Genomic DNA, 23682 nt, shown 5'->3' with positions numbered 1-23682 from the left:
GAAAAAAACCGACACAGGAAAAATGTTAACAAAATTTTCATAAACTTTGAAGTATAAGACAAAATATGGTGTTAATTGTGTATGATAATGAATTAGTGAATGTATTATTAAAACTAGAGAGAGAAGTGAATTCATTAGTGTTAAGTGTGTTTTTTGCTTTCAATCTCAACCTCCCACCATGCATGATCTAAGGGTTGTGGGAGGGACTTATGGACTCAAAAAAAAAAAAAGGACTTAGAAGAACTTTGCTCTCTCTATATATATATATATATATATATATATGCATAAGAAATTAAATTCTAAACCTACATCATTACAAGATGTTCTTAAAGAAATAGAGAATCTTAAAACAGAAATTAAAGATATTCGTGAAAAAACGAAAAGCCAGGATATAAGAATATCTAATCTTGAAATGTTACAAGTTTTTAATCAGGATAAAGAGTTAAGTGATAACTTGGAAAATAGTATGGAAAGTTGTAAAAATACAGAGAAAATTGAGGAATCAGCAAAAATGGACCAAATAATTTCTGCGGAACCCAATTGGAATTTTTGCGACAATAGAATCTGTTATTCACCAAAAATGGTATATATATATATATATATATATATATATATATATATATATATATATATATATATATATATAGGTCAAAGTCGGTCTGCGAACTAAAGTACGGTGCGAACCGTACGAACTAATTTAATAAAAGCAAAACCAAATCCATCGGTTTGACTTCCCCACCCTTATCCTTTATATCACACATCCCACCTAAACTTCCATCTCCTTCATCCACCACCACTACCACCAGTCACCACCACCATCATCCGTCGTTGCTTCCAAAAGACCACCGGAAATGGTGCTATCCTCCGCTGGCCACGCATACTAAGCCAACGCTCTTCTTTTGTAGCTCCTATGGCCAACAACCAAGTCATGGATTTTCCGACGACTTCCATAGAGTTTGCGGCTCTAAATTTTCAGATTTCTTCGACGGTACTATTAGTTTTCTGAAATCTTACTTGGTTTATTGTAGATCTCGCATTTTAATTGATTTTCGAAAAAAATATCACTGGTTAATAAAAAAAATATAATTAGTCTTTAGTAAATTAAGTGAAAACAGTTAGTTAGAAATTTTGTGTGTTAGTTGAAATGTACACTCTAATAGCATTTGAAATACTTGAACAATGGCAGCACTTAGATAATTTTGCTTATCGTGACATTTTTTGTGTTTAACACGCATTATGATATTCTGTGTGGTAGCTGATTTACCATTATTTGAAGCTCACATTTTGGTGGATGAAATGGTGAATCGGGTTAATACTGAAAATTATGGAGGAAGTTGACTATTAAATTGACATTTTGGCCAAGGTTGATTGAAAATGATGAGGGGCTTAGGTAGTAGAGTGTATCTAAAGAATCTGAGATGTGTATCTGGAAGGTAAAGGAGTGTATCTATCTTCTCACAAAGATGTGATTCGATAAGGTAAACGAAAGATATCTAGCTTGCCAGATATGTGTATATAGCAATCTAAAGATATGTATCTAACAATCTAAATGAGTGTATCTAACATTTAAAGGAGTGTATCTATCAATCTCAAGGCTAACTATTAGATTTATGGTACGAAGTAGTTTTCTATATGATGTACTTCAAATGAGAAAATCACATTATGTCACGATTTTGGTGCAAGTTTTCAACTCACAGCTTTATAAGCTCACCCCAAATAACAAAATCTTTGAATTCTCACAATGTTCTACTGTAACCTACTGAAGGTTGTTTAAACTTTAAACTTTGCAGATAGGTATTATATTACAAGTTTTTACATAAATTTAATTAATTTTACCAATTTTATCCTAATTTTTATCGTGGATCATCAGTAACAATCAGTTCAGTCAAGTTGCGGGCATCTTCCCCGTTAATCCATCAAAGACACCCTTTTACTTTTACTCAATTGGTTAAATGATCTCGTGCTAATTAATACAAACGTCTTATAGAAGAGTTACTGCCTTGAGAGACTGGGGATAATGAAATATGATGATGTTGTTGTTGATAGGCTGATGTCGAGGTCTCATTCGAAGTGCTTGACTTAGTAAGTTATGGAAGTGTTATCATGCAACTGATATCTATTCAAACGCTGTCGAAATGTTATTATGCTAATGTTGTTATATAATGCTCGACAGTGTCACCAAATGTTATTATGCTAATGTTGCTCATTATCTGCATTGATCAATTCCGAGGTGTTATGCTAAATTGAGATTTACTATCGTGGTTTGTAGCTAAGACGATTCATTTGTTGGTAATTACGTGAGCATATTTTGCCATTATCTGCTCAATTTGGTGACACTGTCGAGGGTTAAAATGCAATATGCATTCTTCAGTTTGCAGCATTGTTAAAATCTTTAGTAAGACAAATTTGTTTAGATGGTGAGGCACTGTTTTGTTAATAGGAAGTAAATAAGATTGTTTTCTGAACTACATTTTTATTCTTCGGTTTTGTGTATGTTTTTATATGCCATTTGGTCCTAGCTTGTTGGTTGCAGTGACATTTTTACTTATATACATGATCGGTCTTCTATTAAGGAGTTGAAAACTTGAATTCGTATTAAAGTTAGGCGTCGGTTTGATTTTGTAGTCGTTTGCTCCCTAAACTAAGGCTAGTCGTTCAAATTTTCTCAAAGAGTGCAGCTGTAGATATAAGTATATAACACCATGGATTCTACATTTCTATTCTATTACTGTAGAAAATTCGCCGCGGCTCTGAATATCCTTGAATGTCATCTATATGGCTGTCTCTCAAGGTTGCCAGGATGCCATGACCTAAATGTATTGCACCACTGATATAGTGATATGTCTGAGCCAATATTTTAACTGGATGAAGTATGTTTCTATCAGAGCTCTGCATTTTATTCGCTATTGTGACCTTTGGGTTGTCGTGTTGATTCGAGGTGCATTGGAAGTAATTAAGATTGTTTCGTGAACTACTATATTTTCAGATTTTCGGACTGTGATTGGTTGTGTATGTTTTATATGCCATTTGGCCCTAGTATTTTGCTTGCAGAGCAATTTGCATTTCTACTTGTATCATACAGATATACAGCGTGTATGAAATTTTTTGCTGCTCTAAATAAAATTGTTGGTTCAGCTAGTGCTTGTAATGGGCTGTTTTTTTCTGATGTCGATTATTTGTAATCATCAGTAGAACCAGGGGACCAGTAGGGGTATTCAGCCCTTCTAGAGAATGAAAAGTTGAAACTGCTAATTAAAATTTACGATCTTTTCTAATTCGTCTGATTGCATTACTAGTTTGTCCCCTGAATTCTTTTGCCGTTGTAACTAAAATCTTGGTTTCGCTAGTTTTTGTAATGGGCTGTGTTTGTTTGTGATTTTGCAGTATTCAGTAAATGAAGCTGCTGCTGAAAAACTGAAGTTGGTTTGCTCAACCCATTGACATACTAGTATGGATGAGTTTCTGGTTTTTTTTCTTTTGATGTGGGTTTGCTTGATGAATGGTGTGCGCCGGAAATGCAGAATCATATACTCTTTTTTTCTGATGTGAACTTGAGTGTTTATGAGCTTTTGATTTTTCTTTTATCTTCTTATACTTGTCCTTTTTATAGATTCTTCATTGTAAATGATCAATAGTTTGTCAGAAACTAAAGCAACCATAAATTAATGATTGGGAGGTATGTTGAGTACTGAGTAAGAAGACAAATTCAATGGTTACAACATTTTTCAAATAAAGCCAACATCAGATGTGATAGAGGGCAAAGTAATCATGGTAGTCTAAATTTTTTTTGCTGGAGTTTGGCTCCTCTCCAAGTTGACATTAATTGCTTGTAGTTAATTTCCATGTCATGATTTTATCTTCTCCTACAAATGGTAAAATGTGGAGGTTTTGAATTTTTCCTGATGCAGTCATCCTCAGAGGCCTTTTTGTTAGATGTAGAGGCATCGCATTGTCTTTTAATAATTTCTTGGTTTATGCATAATGATGATGGATATGCTCTTCACATCGGTATCGGCTTTATTCACTTTCATCTTAAATGGAGTGTATCTGGCTAGCTAGAGGTATGTATCTAGAAATTTAAACGAGTGTATCTAGCTAGTTAGAGGTATGTATCTAGCTACTTAAACGAGTGTATTTAGCAACTTAAACGAGTGTATCTAGTAACTAACTTTATTTATGGTTGAATTAGAGGGGAAACGCTGATCCTTTTGTTCAATTAGTATCTTTGACTGAACTTTGTGTGCTTATCTTTTGTTGTTGGAGTCTATCAATGTGTTTGTTATATGACAGTAGATGATACATAATTTATACTTTGTGCATCAGCCAATACGAGTGAGTACATGCCTGTAGTAAATACTGTTAGCGGAACAGTTCATAGCAGACTGAGTGGCAAGATGAGTGCAGTTAAGTTGAAGCTAAGAAGAGAAGACGAGTGAGTACATGCCTGTAGCAAATACTGTTAGCGGAACAGTTCATAGCAGACTGAGTGGCAAGATCAGTTTAAGGACGGTATTTTCAGCACTGATACTGAAAGGAAGCTTTTCGTCAAGCCAAATTCCCCCATTACGGAAATCAGTGTTGATGCAAGATTTGCCAACGAAGGTTTGCGGCTGGATTATGAGCCTTTGCATATTTGGAGTTACGGAGATTACTTGGTAGGTCGAGCTGTTCAATGTGTCTAACCAGAGTTTGCCATTGGTGCATCGGACTTTATACGACTGGTCTCCACAACTGGGTAATGTACTGAGTGGGTAAGGCACGGGCATTGAGCCGCAACTTGGGCAGTTAAGGTTATTACCCATGGTCTGGCTGATGCACAAGAGTAGTATGAACATAGATTTGTAAGAACCTGGAATTACAGATGAGAAGCTGGAGTTACAGAAGACATGGGTGGCTTATCAGTTATCACAGCTGTGTAATTGGGTTTGGTGCTTAGTGTAGGATTTAGTGGAAGTTCTAGTTAGTGTCTTGGAAATGATTTTAGTCGCAGTGAAATGGTTACATTGTCTACTAGACTTGGATGCCTCTATTCTATAATAAAGATCCTTGCGTGCAAATATAACAAATTTATGGGAAGTATCTAGCTAGTTAGAGGTATGTATCTAGTCACTTAAAGACGTATATCTAGTTAGTTAGAGATATGTATCTAACAACTTAAAGAAATGTATCTAGCAAAATAGAGGTATGTATCTAAAAATTTAGAAGAGTGTATGTATGTATGTATCTAGCAATTTAAAGGAATGTATCTAGCAAGTTCGAGATATGTATCTAAAAATATTTAAGGAGTGTATCTAGCAACTTAAACGAGTGTATTAAACAAGCTAGAGGTATGTATCTAAAAAATTAAATGATTGTATCTAGTTAGTTAGAGGTATGTATCTAAAAACTTAAATGAATGTATCTAGCTAGCTAAATAGTTACTTAAAAATCCGTTTAAAAATAAATTTGTTTTACAAACTTCTTATATAAAACCACTTTAGACCTGAATATGTAATTTCCATGTCATTTAAGCGTCATAATGTACATCCAGATCTATAGCTCAATTCACCCAAATCCAAAATTTTAGTTTATTCTTTTGCTAAATTAACAGAAAATGATAAATGCCCATTATCACTTTCTTTAGTCCAAGAAATTACTGAGCTATTTTTTTAAACGTTATTTTGCTGGTGTTAATGTACTTCACATATGTCAACCCATTTCTCATGTATGTATCATGTGAATTGAGGTACGTTTTTTTTTTTTCTGAAACACGAGAGGGGTGAGCTATATTAAATCAAACTCGACCAAGTCCAATATAATTTGCGGAAAATTTGACTACAACACAATCTCCTCACCCACCGATATACAATAGGCTACTGTATTACCCCCGCGTTACATGCTTGCAAAAGCTAGTGAAAAAACTACTTTACAGGGAACGAGCGTCAACAAAACAAATTTCGACTAGACTACGGCACTATGCACAATGCTCGGTTTGGTAAGGGCCTACATAACCTGTTTCACCCTCCAAAATGACATGCCTGAAACCTGCATCGCTCGTCATTTTCAAACCAAAGACCACTGTCATAGCTTCCGCCACCATAGGTGACCATCGTGTCGTAACTCGTTTACACCCCGCAAGAACGACCTTCCCTGCAAACAAATCCCAGACCAACATCATCCACGCCAAAGATAGCAGCATCAATATTTAATTTAATCAAGCCCGCACTCGGTTTATCCCAAGCTCTTCTGGCCACACCAAAAATGGGGTTAAGAATACCTGTAAGCTTCTCCTAATAGCAAATATAGTCTCCAATCAGTCTATTGAAGCTGAACACGAGAACATTCAGAGGGTTATATATTTTGTTCAAAAACTATTGCATTCCTTCATGCCCAGATTGCCAAATAGTTGCGAGAAATTTGCGGTTCTAGTCACCATCTAACCTTTGCATCAGCCAATCAATAGTCTCAGCACACCTGTCCATGGGGGCTTCATTAATAACATTCAGAGGACTTCATTATCATGCCTAAAGGGCTTCAGTCTGTAGTAGTGGCGGAGACTGATGTGTTGAGCTGCTTGTTTATGATTTTACAGGACTGTTATCCAGAAAGATTAGGGAAGATGTTCATAGTTCATGCCCCTAAAGTCTTTATGACTGTGTGGAAGATGATCTACCCTTTCATTGACGATAACACTAAGAAAAAGGTGATGTACATACACCCTCTGTGCCGTGTATACAAAGTTACAAAAATGCTTTCAACAAATTTCTACATTATATTTCTCTAAATATCGTTTTTGGAATTTACAGATAGTTTTTGTGGACAGCAAACAGCTGAAATCAACCTTGCTAGAAGACATTGAGGAAAGCCAAATACCTGAGGTATATGGAGGAAAGCTGCCATTGACGCCGATCCAAGATGCCTGATCATAAACAGCAATAACAGGTCCTTGATTCCAGCATAGTGATCACTCCCTTGAACTACAAATCAACAACTACCAGATGTTAATGATTTGGATTCGATTAAAGAATCCAGCAAATGATGCATTGTAGTTTCTGTTGAAATATATAAAATGATAAGCTCATATTAAGCCATGACGATATCTGGTGTTTAGTTGTACGTAAGCCTGAATGGCTCTTGTTGCGTAACTTACAATCCAATAATCAACCAGCAGTTCTTTAAGGATTCCACCTGTAGCATGCTAAACTGGTCGGATGTATACAATCTTCTCTCGTGTTGATCCAACACTTTCCGGATGACTAATAAATAAAATTGCAGCAAAATTTGCAGAACACGATATCAGAAGCATATCTCAGCACCTGGATCATTAGTACAACGCCAAGGTTATTGCTTTGAAATGCATCACTTATATGCCGAACTTCAGTTCTATAGCCTCTTAACTAATTCAATTTAGCTACACAACACGATATCAGAAGCACAGCTCCCATTAGACATTGGTACTAAGGAAAAAAAGAGCAGGATAACTATACAAAAAACAGGTGATTTTATTGGCTTTCCATATACTAAACCATGCAACAAGTTATTCAGGTTTTATGACTTGTATGAGTTGTATCCATTCGGGTTAGGCCAATTCAGGTATTTGCACTTCGGATCAAGTCATTTTAAGTACGTTCAATTCGTGAAACGATCTCAAATAACTGAAAAAACACTAAATACACCATTGATTGACACTGCATAAATTGGGTCAAGCAATTAAACAAACACACTGTAAGCATTACCCAAATAAAAAAAGAACCCTGATAACAAATCAACCAAATTACCATTGTTTTTGGTCCTAATCAAATTAAAACAAAACTTCTGCGGTTAACTCTCTACAGTCGATACCGAACTGAAGGACTTCATGTTCAATTAGTTGAGGAGAAAGGCTTAGCGCCTAACTTCCGTACAACTTTTTTTTGGGGGAGGGGGGGATTGGGTTCGCAAGGTTTCAGGCTGGTCGGCTGTCCATGGGGGCTTCATTAATGCTTTCTGTCACTGTTACTGTATCTACCCACACCCAGTCTATAAGTGGAATGAACACAAAACACACCATTGAACATCACCACGTTACAGTAGCGATAGTCGTCATGAAATTATAGTATCGTAGTAGAGGTGTGGATGTGTGGTGACTAGTCAGATACACAAATTAGTACACCCAGATACACAAGTCAATTTGTGTATCATTAGCACTATACTCGTGTACCTGGGGTAGTATTGTGTGTATCCAGAAACCACCAACCAGCCCTTGGACCTCCACTTCTCACTACTCACCTGGCCGTCATCCACTATCATCCCCACGGGAATCACCACCACGAGTCATTCCTCGCGGGGCCTTCAAGCATCTGATATACATCGACTGCTGTCAAGTGCCACTTGACCCACCACCATTATCACAATCGTCGCCGCAATAACCACATCAATTACGCCCCTACTACCACCCCTCACACCACCTCCATACATCACCACCATTGTCAGCGGCGGCCGACCAGACCATCTCTGGCAACTTTTTCGACAATAAACTCAGATCCGCAACACTGTACACACTTCCAACCCAGCACCACCAATGGCTTGGTCATGCGCCTCAACCACTATACATCCCGTTTATTTTATTTTTAAAGTTGTGGTCTAAATCATAGATCTATGAAAAATTGAAAAGAATTTAAAATAACTAACCCAATTAATGATAATTTTGTAAGATTTTGAGCCAAATAGATCCAATTTTGACTGAACTTCAGTTTAATTGTGGTTGTGTGGCGACAAACAGGTCGACGACGGTTGAGTAGCCGTTATTGGAAGCAAGCTGATGACGAAGCTCCGGCGACGGTGAAGACAGGTGGTGGATAAAAGGCGAGGGAGGTTAGAGGTTTGGGAATACGTTTGAAGGAAGAGGAGAAGTGACAGGGATTTTAATTTAAACTTGTGGTTAATTTGATCCAAGGGCTGAAAATTAGGTTGTAAGTTCGCACCGAACTTTCAGTTCGCACGAGATCCTATTTATATATATATATATATATATATATATATATATATATATATAGAGATTGAATCATGTGAGGCACCCTTCTTAGGGTGAGGCGGCTGGACACCTTCTAAACCGTCAGATCTAATAACTAAAGATACTCCAGATGCTGCCACGTGTCCCCCTATATTATCCCCATATATCATTTAATCAATTCATTTTACTGCGTCTCCTTCTCACTCTTCAACTCATCTTCAGCTCAACTCCATCATCTTCATCTCGTCACTCGCCATTAACGTTGAGCTTCTGACCACCATTACAGCTAAGCTTTTCATCCGCTATTATCCTCCTCAACTTAGTTATTGTCGTACTTGCAATTCCTAATTCGTAACGAATTAATCTCAATTTCATCCACTATACGATTATGACCTAATTCTTCAATTTCCCCCAATTCTTCTCATCTTTCGTTCTAATTTATCGATCATCATCAATTCGCCGGTTAATCAATCCATAACTCCATAATCCGTAGCAATTTTTGAGGCGTTACATCACTCCTCTTTGCAATAATGGCGGTCTGCAATGTCGTAAGTAAGTTAATTTCTATCTCTTATTTTATTATGATTTTAATCAGTTTCGATTGATTTCGTCTTTCGATTTTGTGTTTAATGTACTGGATTTCGTCAGAATAATGTTTATATCACTTTTCCGAGATTAACTCAGGTAGTTAAATAGGTAAGAAAGGTGAGCTTTCAATCGCCATTAATAGTGAGTTTCACTTCGTCAATCGTCATCCGCCATTAACTTAGTACTTTCGATTCAATAGTTTATGTTTTCAATTTATCAGTACTTTTCCTTCCGTCTTCTCCGATTAAACTCGTCTTCATCACTATCGCTGTGCTTACATTCCTTATTATTTCGTTTTTATGGAGGTTTAATTGTTTATTGAGCATATTTGATTTTATTTGTTTTTTTTTGTTCTATGATTATATGATACGAGTTGATCTCTGACTGTTTGCATTCATGTGCAATTCTGTTGCTAGCTGATCTAAATTCATAAGATAATATTTTGTTCCTGAAACATAATACAGGTTAAAATCTTTAGGATTTTTCGTCATTGTTACGCTACCTAAATGTTGTCTAAATTCATAAGCAATGTAATGTTGGAATGTATTTTGCTTAGACGATGGTAACTTGTGACACGGTTTATTTTGCATTTATGTTCAGTTTACGCCGTCTATTACATAAGGTGCCGAATGCTGAACTTTCTGGAGAAAGTGCATCTCCAATGGATGTGGATAGACCGGAAGATTCAAGAGGTCGTCATCGTAATACTTAATGACGACTTAACTAAACTGCAAGAGAAGAAACCAATTGACATAAATCGATCGAGATGGGAACTAGCTTCCCGTTGGATACAAGATTTGCGAAAGAAAGATAATGATGATAAAAGTCCACGGGAAGTTGGGAAAAAGAGTAACAATGAATTATCGGTTAAAGGTTTGGGAAAGGAATTCAAGTCACTTTGAAAAAAGAGGGAAGAAATCATCCTTAGATGCAAAAGAAGAGAATGATTCTCAAGTTTACGGTGTTGACCCTAATGAAGGATTGAGTAAAGAAGTTGAAGTTACGAAGAGGCTACGGGAGTAGAGTTGGAAAAGCTACTTTCAGAAGACGCCTTCTTACGCTTGAAGGAAACAGGAACAAGCCTTCACCTAAAGGTCCCTTAACCTCTATGATTGGACCGTAAATGTCTTATTATATAGCCGGAGTATGTTTTCTTGGATTTTTTTTCTTAATGCCATTATTCTTTTTGTCACAGACCGTTGATGAGCTTAAGACAATGGTACAAAGCTATTACGAAGAAGTTGCTCTCACCAAACCGGTATCTATTAAGTATTATCTCTTTTCATGTCATTTGACTTAGGTTCACATTTTCCCGATTCTGACAGACAAATGCTATTGTACACAGTATCGATTTTGCATCACTAGAACTTTCGCCTGTTGAGGGACGTACTTTGACGGACTTCATGCATCTCAGAGGACTGAAGATGCGTTCTTTGGGTCGTGTGGTAAGGATTCTTTATCATTTATCCTTTATCTGTGACTTATACGCTGTTCCTGATAAATTACATAATACAGTTTTTTCAAAATATTCTCCAGAGGCCGGCATGTTCATGAGTAAAAGAGTTCACATAAATGCTTTACCCTTTTAGGTGAAAACATTGTTTTTAACGTAAAATTGCCGATCCAACATCTGGACATGTACCCATGTAGAAGATTTTTAACCAAGTCTGCTAACATATACCTTTCAACTTCTTTGGTTAGTATCGAGTATATGTAGGCATGGGGAAACACAGTTGTAAGGTGATTTTGACCATTTATGACCAACTTCTTTCGATACTAACCAAAGAAGCTGGGACCAACAAAACCACTACGTATTTCACATTTTCCTCTTTTTTTATCTGTTAATCATGTATTTATCCTGTCTAAATTCGATTTTATTCGTTGAATTTATTGAATCAATTGTTAGCTCGCTTATTGATTGATACTGAACATTCTAGGACTGTGCTGAATAGTTGTTCACTTGAATAATTTCCTAGTAGTGGTTTTGTTGGTCCCAGCAAAGGGTGTACAGTACGAAGATCACCAGTGGTGTGTGCTAAAACCGTCAGTTAAAATGGACGACTCACGGATCGCTAATAGTGTGAGTTATGCTTGTAGTCTGGGAGACTGTACTAGCCTTGGGACGGGAAGGTCGTGTCGACTTAATCGCTCAGGAAAATATATCATACGCATTCAATGGTTATTACCGATAAATGATCGAGGTTGATGAAGCGTGTAATTTTAATGGGCTTGCAACAGTTACAAAGTCCAATCCATCAAAAGGAACCTGCAGATTTATCGTCATGATTGTTCCCTCGGACTCGGGTCGGAGATAACAGCACGTTGCCACGAATCTTTGTCGTTTTTTTGGTCGATGCCATTGTTCTATTCCGCATAATGTCCGTGAATCCTGAAACTTTAGTTCTGTGAGGTGCAGTGCCATCTTTTTTATTGTTTGTCACCTGGTTTTTGAAAAAAACAATCATGTAAAAGTACAATGTAGGCTCTCATTTATTCTGGTGGTAGGGGAAAATGTGGGAAGAGATCATTTTTACGTTGGTTTTTTGCAAAGAAGTTGTTCAACTCCTGATTTGTAGGATTAGATTGTATGGACTGAATTCAAATGATCCAGATGTAAGCTGTGTGATTGTGATTTTCAGAGTTATACTTTTTCTTGTTATCTACCTCTGAGTCTGAGGATATAGGCTGTCGAACCTGGTAAATGATCCGTCCGAGTTGGGTATTGTATGGACTTCCGATTGGATTGGATATTGGTCTATATCTGGTGTTTTTATTTGGGATATCTCCGCTGCTGATGAGTTGGCCTGAGCTCATTTTGCTGACAATTTTGGGACACTCAACCTCACTATGGAGGCACAAGAGGTAATCCTTGGTTTGATCTTCACCTAGTCCTTACATTTCGATGATGGTGAAACATGAGTGTGGTTGATGTGGCTATTCTTTAACACTGATTTTGAATGAGATTCACAATATCATATCCTAAATTCACAAAATAAAGACCCAGTTTCATAAAGTTAGGTCTTAGATTCACAAAATCAAGTCCAGCATTCACAAGATTAGCCCCAAGTCACAAAAAGAAAGTCCTTTAATCTGGGGCACTGTCAAAAGAAGAAGTCGATGTGATTCAGAAAAAGGTTATGACAATTCTCAATGAGGAGTTTGAAGCTAGCAAGAATCATCAAACAAACAAGCAGGACTGGCTTTCAGCTTGCTGGCTCGGGTTCAAGTCTCCTGAGCAGATTTCTAGAATCCGTAACACTGGGTATTTTCTTAAGCCCTTGGGAGTTCCTGTCTCTTTAGCTGTAGAGTTATGGTCTTAATCAATGTTGCAATCTTTGATCTTGTACAGGGTTAAACCAGAGATTTTAAAGCATGTTGGCAAGGCAATCACCACAATTCCCGAGAATTTCAACCCGCACAAAGCTGTTAAAAGGATTTATGACCAACGTGCCCTAATGATTGAAACCGGGGAAGGCATTGATTGGGTCACATTGCGAAGCAATCGGCATTCGGTACATTGCTAGTGGAAGGAAATCATGTTCGGTTGAGTGGACAAGATGTTCGAGAGGTACATTCAAATCATAGGCATTCTGTGATCCATGATCGAGAATCGGTGAAAAATATTGTCCTTTGGGCCATGTCACCATTAACCAAAATGCGGAATCATTTCTTTATCGATGCAAGTGCATTTCTTCATCAATTTTTCTTTGTATTGTTTTATTATCGTTCTTGTTTAGTTAGTTCTGTATAATAACACTATGTTTATTGTTATGGGTACAGACTCCTTTCTCGAGTTTGGAATTCTTGGATTTGAATTGGGTTATTCTATGGAGAACCCGAATTCTCTTGTTATCCGGGAGGCTCGGTTTGGGGACTTCTCTAATGGAGCACGGTGATTTTTGATCGGTTCTGAGCAAAGTGGCGAAAGCAAAATGGTTACGTCAAACTGGACTTGTGGTTTTACTTCCTCATGGGTATGACGGTCAGGGACCTGAACATTCTAGTGCAAGATTGGAACGATTCCTGCAGGTATATTGATCAGTTACAATGCTACATGATTGGAAAAACTGGTAATTTCATTTCCGCTGTCTTAACTTTTCATTGCAGATGAGTGATGAAAATCCCTACATTTTACCTGATATCGAGCCAACGCTTACAAAACAAACCCAAGAATGCAACTGGCAGGTTGTCAATGTGACAACACCAGCTAACTATTTCCATGTCTTGCGTCGTCAGGTTTGTATTATCAGTTTCCTAATGAATGAAGTGCAGTCATTAGGTTCAGGATTCACAAGATTAGCTCCATGTCTTGCGTCGTTAGGTCCAGGATTCACAATATTAGCTCCAAGATTCACAATATTAGCTCCAAGATTCACAAAATAAGGTTCAAACATAGACCGATTTTGTGAAATCCAGACTTGATTTTGTGAAGCTTGGAGTATATTATGTGAACCCTAGACCTAATTATGTGAAATCTGATTTTGGCAAACATAGACCTGATTTGTGAAACCTGGACTTGATTTTGTGAAGCTTAGACTAGATTATGTGAATCTAGGGTTGTTCATGTGAGACTTTCGAAGTTCGTTCGATGCCCGTTCTACAATCACGGAGTCATATGGTAATGAATCTAGGGTTGTTCATCACATTGACAATCAATCGCAGGTTAGGCTTTTCATTGTTGCATATCTAAAGGCTATTAGCTTAAGGTTCCCCTTATTTAATCTTTGTTATGTACTCGTATATCTTAAAGGCTATTAGCTCAAATGGGAGAGCAATGTGCAAATCTTGCACAAAGGTATGAGTTCGAATCTCATATAGCCTAGTTAATTTAAGAATCTAGTGTATTAAACTTAAATACATTAACATTGAGGATGAGTTAGCGAAATCCGTACTCGATGTGCAAAAACGTGATTTTAACCACTTATGATGACCAAGTTTCACAAAACAAGCTCTACGATTCATCAACAAGGTCCGAGATTCACAAAACAAAGTCTCAGATTCACCTAATAAAGAAAAGAGCAAAATAGATGATTTTAACCACTTATGATGATCAAGTTTCACAAAACAAGCCTTAAGATTCACTGAATAAGGTATGAGATTCACAAAATAAGGCTTGAGATTCACCAAATAAGGAAAAGAGCAAGAAACGTGATTTTAACCACTTATGATGACCAAGTTTCACAAAACAAGCTCTAAGATTCACTGAACAAGGTCTGAGATTCACAAAACAAAGTCTGAGATTCACCTAATAAAGAAAAGAGCAAAATAGGTGATTTTAACCACTTATGATGATCAAGTTTCACAAAACAAGCCTTAAGATTCACTGAATAAAGTATGAGATTCACAAAATAAGGTCTGAGATTCACCAAATAAGGAAAAGAGCAAAAAACGTGATTTTAACCACTTATGATGACCATGTTTCACAAAATAAGCTCTAAGATTCACCGAACAAGGTCTGAGATTCACAAAACAAAGTCTGAGATTCACCTAATAAAGAAAAGGGCAAAATAGGTGATTTTTAACCACTTATGATGATCAAGTTTCACAAAACAAGTCTTGAGATTCACTGACTAAGGTATGAGATTCACAAAATAAGGAAAAGAGGAAAAAACGTGATTTTAACCACTTATGATGACCAAGTTTCACAAAACAAGTTCTAAGATTCACCGACAAGGTCCGAGATTCACAAAACAAAGTCTGAGATTCACCTAATAAAGAAAAGAGCGAAATAGGTGATTTTAACCAATTATGATGATCAAGTTTCACAAAACAAGCCTTAAAGATTCACTGAATAAGGTATGAGATTCACAAAATAGGTATGAGATTAAAAAAAAAAAAAAAAAAAAAAAAAAAAAAAAAAAATTTCAAAAAAAAAATTTGAAAAAAAAAAATTCGAAAAAAAAAATTGAAAAAAAAAATTCGAAAAAAAAAATTTGAAAAAAAAAAAATTTCGAAAAAAAAAATTCGTGATATTGTATTGTATAGTGCGTGATATTGTTTTATGGACTCATGGACTCAAATATATAGGTGGACTCACCGGATCTTGCCTCGCCATAATGAGGAATTTGGTGAGACCGGCCGCCTCGCCATAATGAGGTGCCTCACCGGATCCGGCCTCTATATATATATATATATATATATATATATATATATATATATATATATATATATATATATATATATATATATATATATATATATATATAGAATCGAGATCCCGTGCGAATTAAGTTACGGTGCAAACCGTACGAACTCAATATTAGCCTTAGATTAAGACACATCTACGGTCCTCTTTAACCCCCTGCTACTTCTCTAAAAATCCTCCCAATCCATTATCGTACCCCTAATCTATTAAACCATAACTTCCCTCCTTATCTCTTGCATCTCCACACCTCCACCAACTACCGTCACCGGCGAAGACCAATGACGCCGGCGATGTCAGCGGCCTTAATGTTCTGTTTTCTTCACCCGCGCTGACGTGTTCTCTCCTCTTCGCGTTTCTATCAATTTCGGCTGTGTTGTATCATCCTGACGCCGTCGATGCACCATCCAGATCCACATCACCCATAACGCCGGCGAGCTACCTGACACCGCGTCACTTCATCCCCATAAATTTTCGGATTATAAATCATCCCTTCGGCGAAAGTCAAGTTTACTAGTGATGGCGGTCTTGACAGTGGTGGATTTGCAGTTCATTGCGGCAATGTGTGCTGTTGGCCATTGATGCCTACGATTTATGATATGTATCGCTATATATTGTCCGCATTACTTGAATGCATGAGAAATATTTAGCAAAATTGAAAACATCGCATTAAAAAAATGTATGTCCTACTCAAATATGTCATCAATTCTTTTTAGTTCACTAATTTTTAAGTTATGGATTACTAGTTAGTTTGGTGGCAATTATTGGTTTTAGCATGCTAGATATACTCGTTTAAGTTGCTAGATACATACCTCTAGCTAATTAGATACATTCCTTTAAGTTTCTAGATATATGTCTTTAACTAGCAAGATACACTTCTTTAAATTGCTAGATACATTTCTTGAAGTAGCTAGATACACTTCTTTGAATTACTAGATACGTTTCTTTAAATTACTAGATACATACCATTATTTAGATACATACACTCGTTTAAGTTAGTTAGATACACTCCGTTATTTTAGTTACATACACTTCTTTAAGTTACAAGATACGTAAATTTACCTTCCTAGATACACATATTTTGCACCTTAGATATAAACTTTTAACTTGTAAATACACATGATATTTTAGTAAAAAGTTAATTAACGTTTATAATTTACACAAAATAAAAAAATAAAAAGTTGAGGTATTGCTCTTGCTGAACCATGGATTTGGCCAACAAGGGAAACACAAGCAAGAAAAACGCAAATTCCTATGAAGTGCCGCAATTTTAACGCACTATAATAATGCATTACAAGCGCTTTCGAAGCATCGTTTTAGCCTTTTAGGCTACCAATGTTTTTTAAGCGCCTCAATAATTGTACTGGACTATCATATAGTATCAACTACTGCACTTGATACATAACAATAATCTTAATACTCAATAAACCCAAATTCCAAATGAGAAACTTTCCTTTTGTGAAAAGTAGAAAATTTTATTCATAACCACACAAAATTACATTGTTTCTTACAAAAAGAAGCTCCACTAGCACAAACCATATCGAAAACTAAAACAAATAACCCCTATAAGTAACAAAGTTTAGAAGCCAAACTCATGAAGTACAAAAGCAATGAACTACGCTTAACCGGTTAACCCGTTATAACATCCATTCAACACAGCATGCCCGTATATATAGCTGTTGAAGGAATTCCACCTAAAATTTTAATACGAAGCTCCTCTCCCTTCAGCACAAGTACACCAAATATTGAGTATCATGTATGTAACAGCCCAAGGTAACCTGCTAGCGTGATATTGTCCGCTCTGGGAGACACAACCTCCTCACGGCTTTAAAACGCGTCATACTAGGAAGAGGTAGCCACATGATTATAAACCATGCTTCGTTCCCCTCTTCTACCGATGTGGGAAGGTCACCTTCCATGGGTTGTGTCTCCCAGAGCGGACAATATCACGCTAGCAGGTTACCTTGGGCTGTTACAGTTGGTATCAGAGCATATTTGCTCCCGACGCACGTTTGTGCACCCCAATATAAATAACTTGACCTTCAAATAATAAACTTGAGAGATGGGTAGGATGGGTAGATTTAGGATCTTATGTTGTAGTCTCTTTGTGTTTGCTCTTTGTTAGGTACTAACATGTTTGTTGATTGTTGTTTAATAATCGTTGCGTTCTTGGATCAATGACCGTGAGCTTATCTATAGCTAATGGAGTTATTACCCTTATTATAAAAAAAAAAAATTTTGAACTAAAGGTTTTGAAAATATTTTAATGTTTTTCACTGGTTTTAACGTCAATTAGTGTTAAAGCTTGTTATTGGAGACGTCTGATAATTAGTTTTATCATTTGTTGGTGTAAAAATGTATTTTTATGTCTTTGAATTGGAATATTGATGTTCTTGAGTGATCGCCAAGAGTATCTCCGTTCCATTGAAAGGACACTTATATTTTAAGGAGATCAAGATTTAGTGCCTATTCTTTGAGGATTGAAGAATTGTTCAACCTTTGAAGAATGCTTCTACTTCCTTGAAGATGTTTCTCGTTCTTTTTGTATCTCGCCTTATTCTTAATCTCTTGGTGCCTATCCTTCTTCTAAACTCTCTATTCTTCTTCCTAGGAAGTTACATTTGTATCCTCCCAACTTGTCCTTTCACCCTTGCTAATCATCCCTTAACGCCATTTGATAGCACTCTTTCTTGTGGGGTGTTAACCTTGGTTGGATTTGATTCTTAAGTATAAAAGTTTACTCGTTATTTCCTTGTTGTCTAATTTCCCTTTCTCCTTGATCATAAGCGTTACCGTTCATACCTCCTTTCCTCGCTTCATCTTGCTCCTCCTTTAAGTTTGACACTCGTATCTTGTGAAACTCTATCTTTGACATCCTTGTAAATTTGACTTCAATCCTTATCCCTAGGAAGTTCATCATACCTCTTTTGTTGGTTAAGCTTGAACCCTCTTAGCATACTTGTATCTATGATGTCTAACTTACTTTTTATTTCGCACATTTTCTAAATATTTCAAGCTATCATTTTTGGTTCATTGTTAAAAAAATTTATGTTAATATTACAAAATTTTCCCTACTTGTAAAGATTTGGAAAAAAAATGAAAATTCGATTTAATTCTCTAATTGTTCTTTGAGTATAGACTTCTTTATCATGGTTTTGAGTTGCTAAACCGAGATTTCTTTAAATTTTATTCAATTTCTGTTAACTTTGATCTATTTATGACTTCTTTGTCAAAGTTTAATGTTACATTTTCAGGGATTTGACCCCCATTTTAGTTTAAAAGTGAAACCTTTATTTCTATTTTGGCTTTTTGTAAAAGAAAATTTGAGTAGATTACCTTTCTCTTATTTTGATTTTAACGTTGATCGGATGTTAGAACTAGTTATTGGAAACGTTTGATAACTTGTTCTACGCTTGTCGGCAAATAGTATTTGTTTTAAATTTGTCTCTGACTTGGAAAGTTAGCGTTCTTGTGTGCGCGACAAGAGCATTTCCGTTCCATGAATGAGACTTATATTTTTGAAAACTATTCATTAATGTTTTTGAAGGTATTTTGATTTTTGATTTATACAAATGATTTGCCTTTTGACCCTATCTTTGATTTGGAATGTGATGTTCTTGAATACGTAACGAGAACACTTCCGTTCCTCTGATGAGAGTCTGGTTCTGTCGGAAAATTTTAGTTGAAGCTCTTGAAAGAATTTTGATTTTTACGATAAGTGACCTTTTAAAATGTTTTGGTTACCGATTTCAATTCCAGTTTTATTTTCATAACCTTTCATCTCTACTTTCAAGTTTCGAGGACGAAACTTTTTAAAAAGATGGGGTGATTGTAACACCCGCAAATTTCTCATTTTGACATTTAAAATTTATTAAACCGTTTAACCACTTTATTATATATTTTTGAATTATTCTATTTAATTAATTTTATGTCAAACACGATTTTTATAAACGTATTACATAAAAGCTCGTTTATATAAAAATACGTACGATTTAATTATATCTTGAAGGCATAATTTATATAAAAATAAATGTATACGTATTTTTGGTCGGACAATAATAGTGACGATAATAATGACCGTAATAATAATAATTCCCGTCTCAATTTCCGTCTAACTTTAGACCGTCACATTTTCATATATGAGGCTAATTTATTCGGACCAATCTGATCCCTACTACACCTACTCGCTCACCTTATCTCTATTATTACTATTATTATTATTATTTATTATTGTTGTTTTTTTAGGCGTGAGTCGTGAACCCCCCCCCCCTTCCCCTTCTTTATTCTTCTTTTCTTATCCTGCCCAACGACTCATCCATCAACACAAACACACTCAGTCAATTCCATTTTTGTGACATAAAAACCCAGATCCCGCCTTCATTTCTCGACCAAATTCCGTAATTTTTGTACCATTCTCTTCCCCTTTCCTTCCTCCTCCTTTTAAGGTAAGAAAGTCTCCTTTTTGTAGTGGTTTCGTCTTTCGCCGTCTTATAAAGGTGTCGTCTTTTAGCTTCTTTATTCCGTTTTCTTGCTCTTTTGTCAATAGTTATCGGTGTAGTTGGTTAATTAACACCTTATTAGTTGTTGGTGTTTAGTACTCGTTTCGAGTTTGGATTATTGCTTTAGTATTGAATCCTGTTTATTTTCTCTTTGTGTTATGTAGGCATCTATGTATTATAGCAAATGGTTAGGCAATTTTGTTTAATCACACTTCCATTTGGTGTTTTATGATGGTTTTATATTAAATTGTCATAAGGTATTATTCATATCTTCATTTCAATTGATATTTTTTGTTGGTTTGTTCTCATTTTCTCTACTTTTGACAAATTGAAGTTGCTGTTTTATCTTTCAGCATCTTGTCAAAAACCTGACCAACTCCGTTAATGTCTCAAAAGTAAATTCAATTGTTGTGATCGGTTAAGTGTATCGATGCTTTTTATCATCTGTATTATCTCCAATTGATTGGTTTATATAAATTCCTGAATAAAGCAACTGCCAAATTGATTAGTACTTTAAGCTCTATTGTTTTTCCTGAGATCGGCTGTTCTGATTTAGTTGGCTATTTGATTTGCTAAAGTTTATTACTTTCTCTAAGTTGCATTGTATTTTAGCATATTATGCTGTTGTTTGATTGCTACTTTAGCTGGGTTTTATTTGGTTGTGTAGGATACAACCCATTGAAGCAAACATTACACCATGTTTCATTTAAAAAGATTTTAAAATTGGTAATAAACTTGTAAATTATAAGAGTGATCTTTTAGTAGAGGATTTATTGTACAAGTGATGTTTGACAATTCACTTAGCATATGCTCATCTTTTTTCGATGGCATTATCTTCTTTTGATTATTTCACATTTCTGAATTTGTTCATCGTATGACCTATTGGTTAGCTATGAGCTTCTTTAATAGTGAAAATGGGTTTTGTCGAGCAGTTTTAGCGGGCTGTTTTGACGGGTTTCTTTATGTTATTTTGAACCAACCTCTTTGCTAACGTCTTAAGTACATGTACATGTTGGGTTTGGGTCTTTTGTTTGGGTGGTATCCGTCGTGGTTTGGCCTAGAAACCGTCCTAAGACGGCCGGGACGAGAGGGTGTAGCCTGGCCGTGGCCTCTGCAGCTGGCCGTGGCCTCGCTTTAGCTTTGGCAAAGACCTAGCGATGATTAGCCGTGGCCTTTGGCGTGGCAAAGGCCTGGCAGTGGCCTGGCCGTGGCCTAGGCAGTGGCCTGGCTAAGTCCCGAGTTTGGGCCGTATCTATAAATTGTTTTGACGCTAGTTTGGTTTATTTAAAATATAATTAAATTAATTTTCGTCTCATATTTTATATAAAGATAATTCGTTAATATCGTCCTTTCACATAATTATTTTAGGTGGCTCATATGGGGTTGAAGATGAAGAGTAATTTTGGGGTTTTAGAAGTTTTCTCAAGTTTTTACTTGTCTCTTTGCTAGCGTAAGGTAACTATTCCGAGTTACTCGACGAGTTAATGTCACATTAGTAGTTAATGTGTGCCTGTTGTTTGATAAGTGTTTAGGTGAATGAATAATGTTAGGATCGTTTACAAAATGAAATTGTAATTAATAGGCAAACGAATTTTATGGTGATAATTGTAATGTTTTGTTGATTGTGCCGAAAACTGAGCCTTAGTCCCTTTGACTGATGTGATGTCAGTTAATTGAGTGATTGGTCAGCCGCAATTTGACCCGTGCACTGCCGCAGTGGTGGGGTTGCGGGTAAAAATTCGGTTGAATGAATTAGATAATCGGCCTTTTTCTTGTTTTAGGCCATTTATTATATCTCTATTTCACATGTGTAATTAGTTGAATTTAAATAGTTTCTTATTTAGTTAGTTGAATTTAAATAGCTTCTTATTTTGTAGTAATGGCCCTAGTTTTCCCTAAAGCTTTTTTTATTGTTATAATTGTTAGGATTGGAAATTAGTATTGAATTCTTATTGAGGAACTGTTGGGATTGTATGCTGTAAATAGACATTTATATAGCTTTCACATGATAGAATGTTAGAATTTATGTTGGTAAGTAGGACTTTTTGCCCTCTTAAGGTTAAGTGGGTGTCTTACTTGACTTATGTGGTGAGTTTTGGGTGGTGTGGGCTAAAATATTCAAGCCGGGACTAGGCGTGACTAGGTCCTAGGTGAGTATTTCGGCCTTCATCATAGATAGGTCTTTATAGTCTCTGACGAGTATATGTTCACCGCTTGATAGCCTTTGTGTTCCTGACTAGTGGATGTTTATCCAAGTTGGGGCATGACCTCGGTACTAATTTTGATAGTATGGGGTCGACTTAAGTACTAGCCGACCCTTCGGTGGTGTCCTTAGGGTACTCACTTCACTTTGTTTTAAAAAAGGTTGTGGGTCTTGGGTGCGGTGGTGTGTATCCGCATGTCTAGGTCTCTGTGATTTTAGGCTAGAGTTGTGTTGTCTCTTGGCCATGTTTTCTTAATAGTAACCGCTGAGCCAAGATACCGGTTCGATTACCTTCCCTACCTCGTGGTATAGACTTGAGTTACAAAGTGACTATTGACGGTGCTAAGAACTTATGCCTGTCTTTGATATATTGCCCTTTCTTGTATGGTGATTCTATGAATCATAGAAGGTGAGATGCAAGCCGGCTATGGTTGATAGAGTTTGGATTCCTGGATGTTATGTGATCCACATGATAGTGTAGTATGAGTCGGTCTAGTATTCACATGCTAGGACTAAGTGTTTTTATATTGTTGTTCACATGATAAGCACGATTGCCTTAGCATCTATATGCTAAGGCAGTGTGTGATTCGTATTCATATTCTTATGTTTACATGTTATATTAATTATGACATTTCGTGGCTGGGAGAACTCGGAGTTACTCCCCACTGACTGTGGCTTTCGTATTTGTATAAAATGCGAATGACAGGTAGGTGATGCATATATGGGGTACATGGACGAGCTAGCGAGCAAAGTAACCTTGGGACCTAGACTGGTTTTATTTCATTGTGACCCTTAAACCCTTTTTATGTCACATACATTTTAGAGACATATGTCTCCCTTTTCTACTTTGGGTTTGTATCTTTACTTTTTCTTATTATTAGCTATGTATGTAAAGTAGTTCATTAGCATTGCAGGTTTTGGCACCCGCTTCTGGGAATGTTGGAAATGTTGTGATTGGTTTAGAAAATTTTTTGAAATTACAGGTTTTTGGCTAGTTGAACCAATTACAAACATATCCTACCAGTTTTTCTGTATAATTACGTGTTTACTTTTCCGCAATAAATGAGGGTGTCACAATGTAGCCATCAGACCTACACAATTACTTGTTCCAGCATTCCATGAGCAATCTCGCAGCACCAAATTCGTTTCACCAAAATCCATCCTTGTACACCTGATTCACTTGTCAAATTATGCATCCTTTAGCCAGCTGCAATTAGTAATCTACTCAGCAATTCATAACATAGAAACACTTGCAACTATTCATACTTGAAAGTCACAA

The 23682-nt window shown here is 36.3% G+C and overlaps 3 long non-coding RNA genes across 6 annotated transcripts; 2 read left to right on the top strand and 1 right to left on the bottom strand.

Annotated features, from left to right (window-relative positions):
• Positions 1-752: 752 nt before the first annotated feature.
• Positions 753-5287, top strand: LOC141626958 (uncharacterized). The gene is made up of 3 exons (XR_012536520.1): positions 753-988; positions 3385-3448; positions 4324-5287. It is a non-coding gene; the product is annotated as an uncharacterized LOC141626958 (long non-coding RNA).
• Positions 5288-5761: 474 nt separating this feature from the next.
• On the bottom strand, positions 5762-8928 carry LOC141626295 (uncharacterized). Of its 3 annotated transcripts, none has more exons than XR_012535902.1 (3): positions 7130-8923; positions 6853-6956; positions 5762-6453 (listed from the first exon to the last, which is right to left on the bottom strand). It is a non-coding gene; the product is annotated as an uncharacterized LOC141626295 (long non-coding RNA). The 3 variants fall into 3 exon arrangements; XR_012535900.1 differs by lacking the exon at positions 5762-6453 and having other exon boundaries at positions 6861-6956; positions 7130-7295; positions 8180-8928; XR_012535901.1 differs by lacking the exon at positions 5762-6453 and having other exon boundaries at positions 6861-6956; positions 7130-7295; positions 8248-8926.
• Positions 8929-20039: 11111 nt separating this feature from the next.
• LOC141626522 (uncharacterized) lies at positions 20040-23376 on the top strand. Of its 2 annotated transcripts, XR_012536101.1 has the most exons (4): positions 20046-20146; positions 20365-20457; positions 21569-21655; positions 23110-23376. It is a non-coding gene; the product is annotated as an uncharacterized LOC141626522 (long non-coding RNA). The 2 variants fall into 2 exon arrangements; XR_012536102.1 differs by lacking the exon at positions 20365-20457 and having other exon boundaries at positions 20040-20146.
• The last annotated feature ends 306 nt before the right edge of the window (positions 23377-23682 follow it).

Source organism: Silene latifolia, chromosome Y (genome assembly GCF_048544455.1).
Source record: "Silene latifolia isolate original U9 population chromosome Y, ASM4854445v1, whole genome shotgun sequence".
In the NCBI taxonomy this organism is placed as follows: domain Eukaryota; kingdom Viridiplantae; phylum Streptophyta; class Magnoliopsida; order Caryophyllales; family Caryophyllaceae; genus Silene; species Silene latifolia.
Note: the sequence above shows the minus strand (reverse complement) of the source record. Positions and strands in the feature narration are given on the sequence as shown.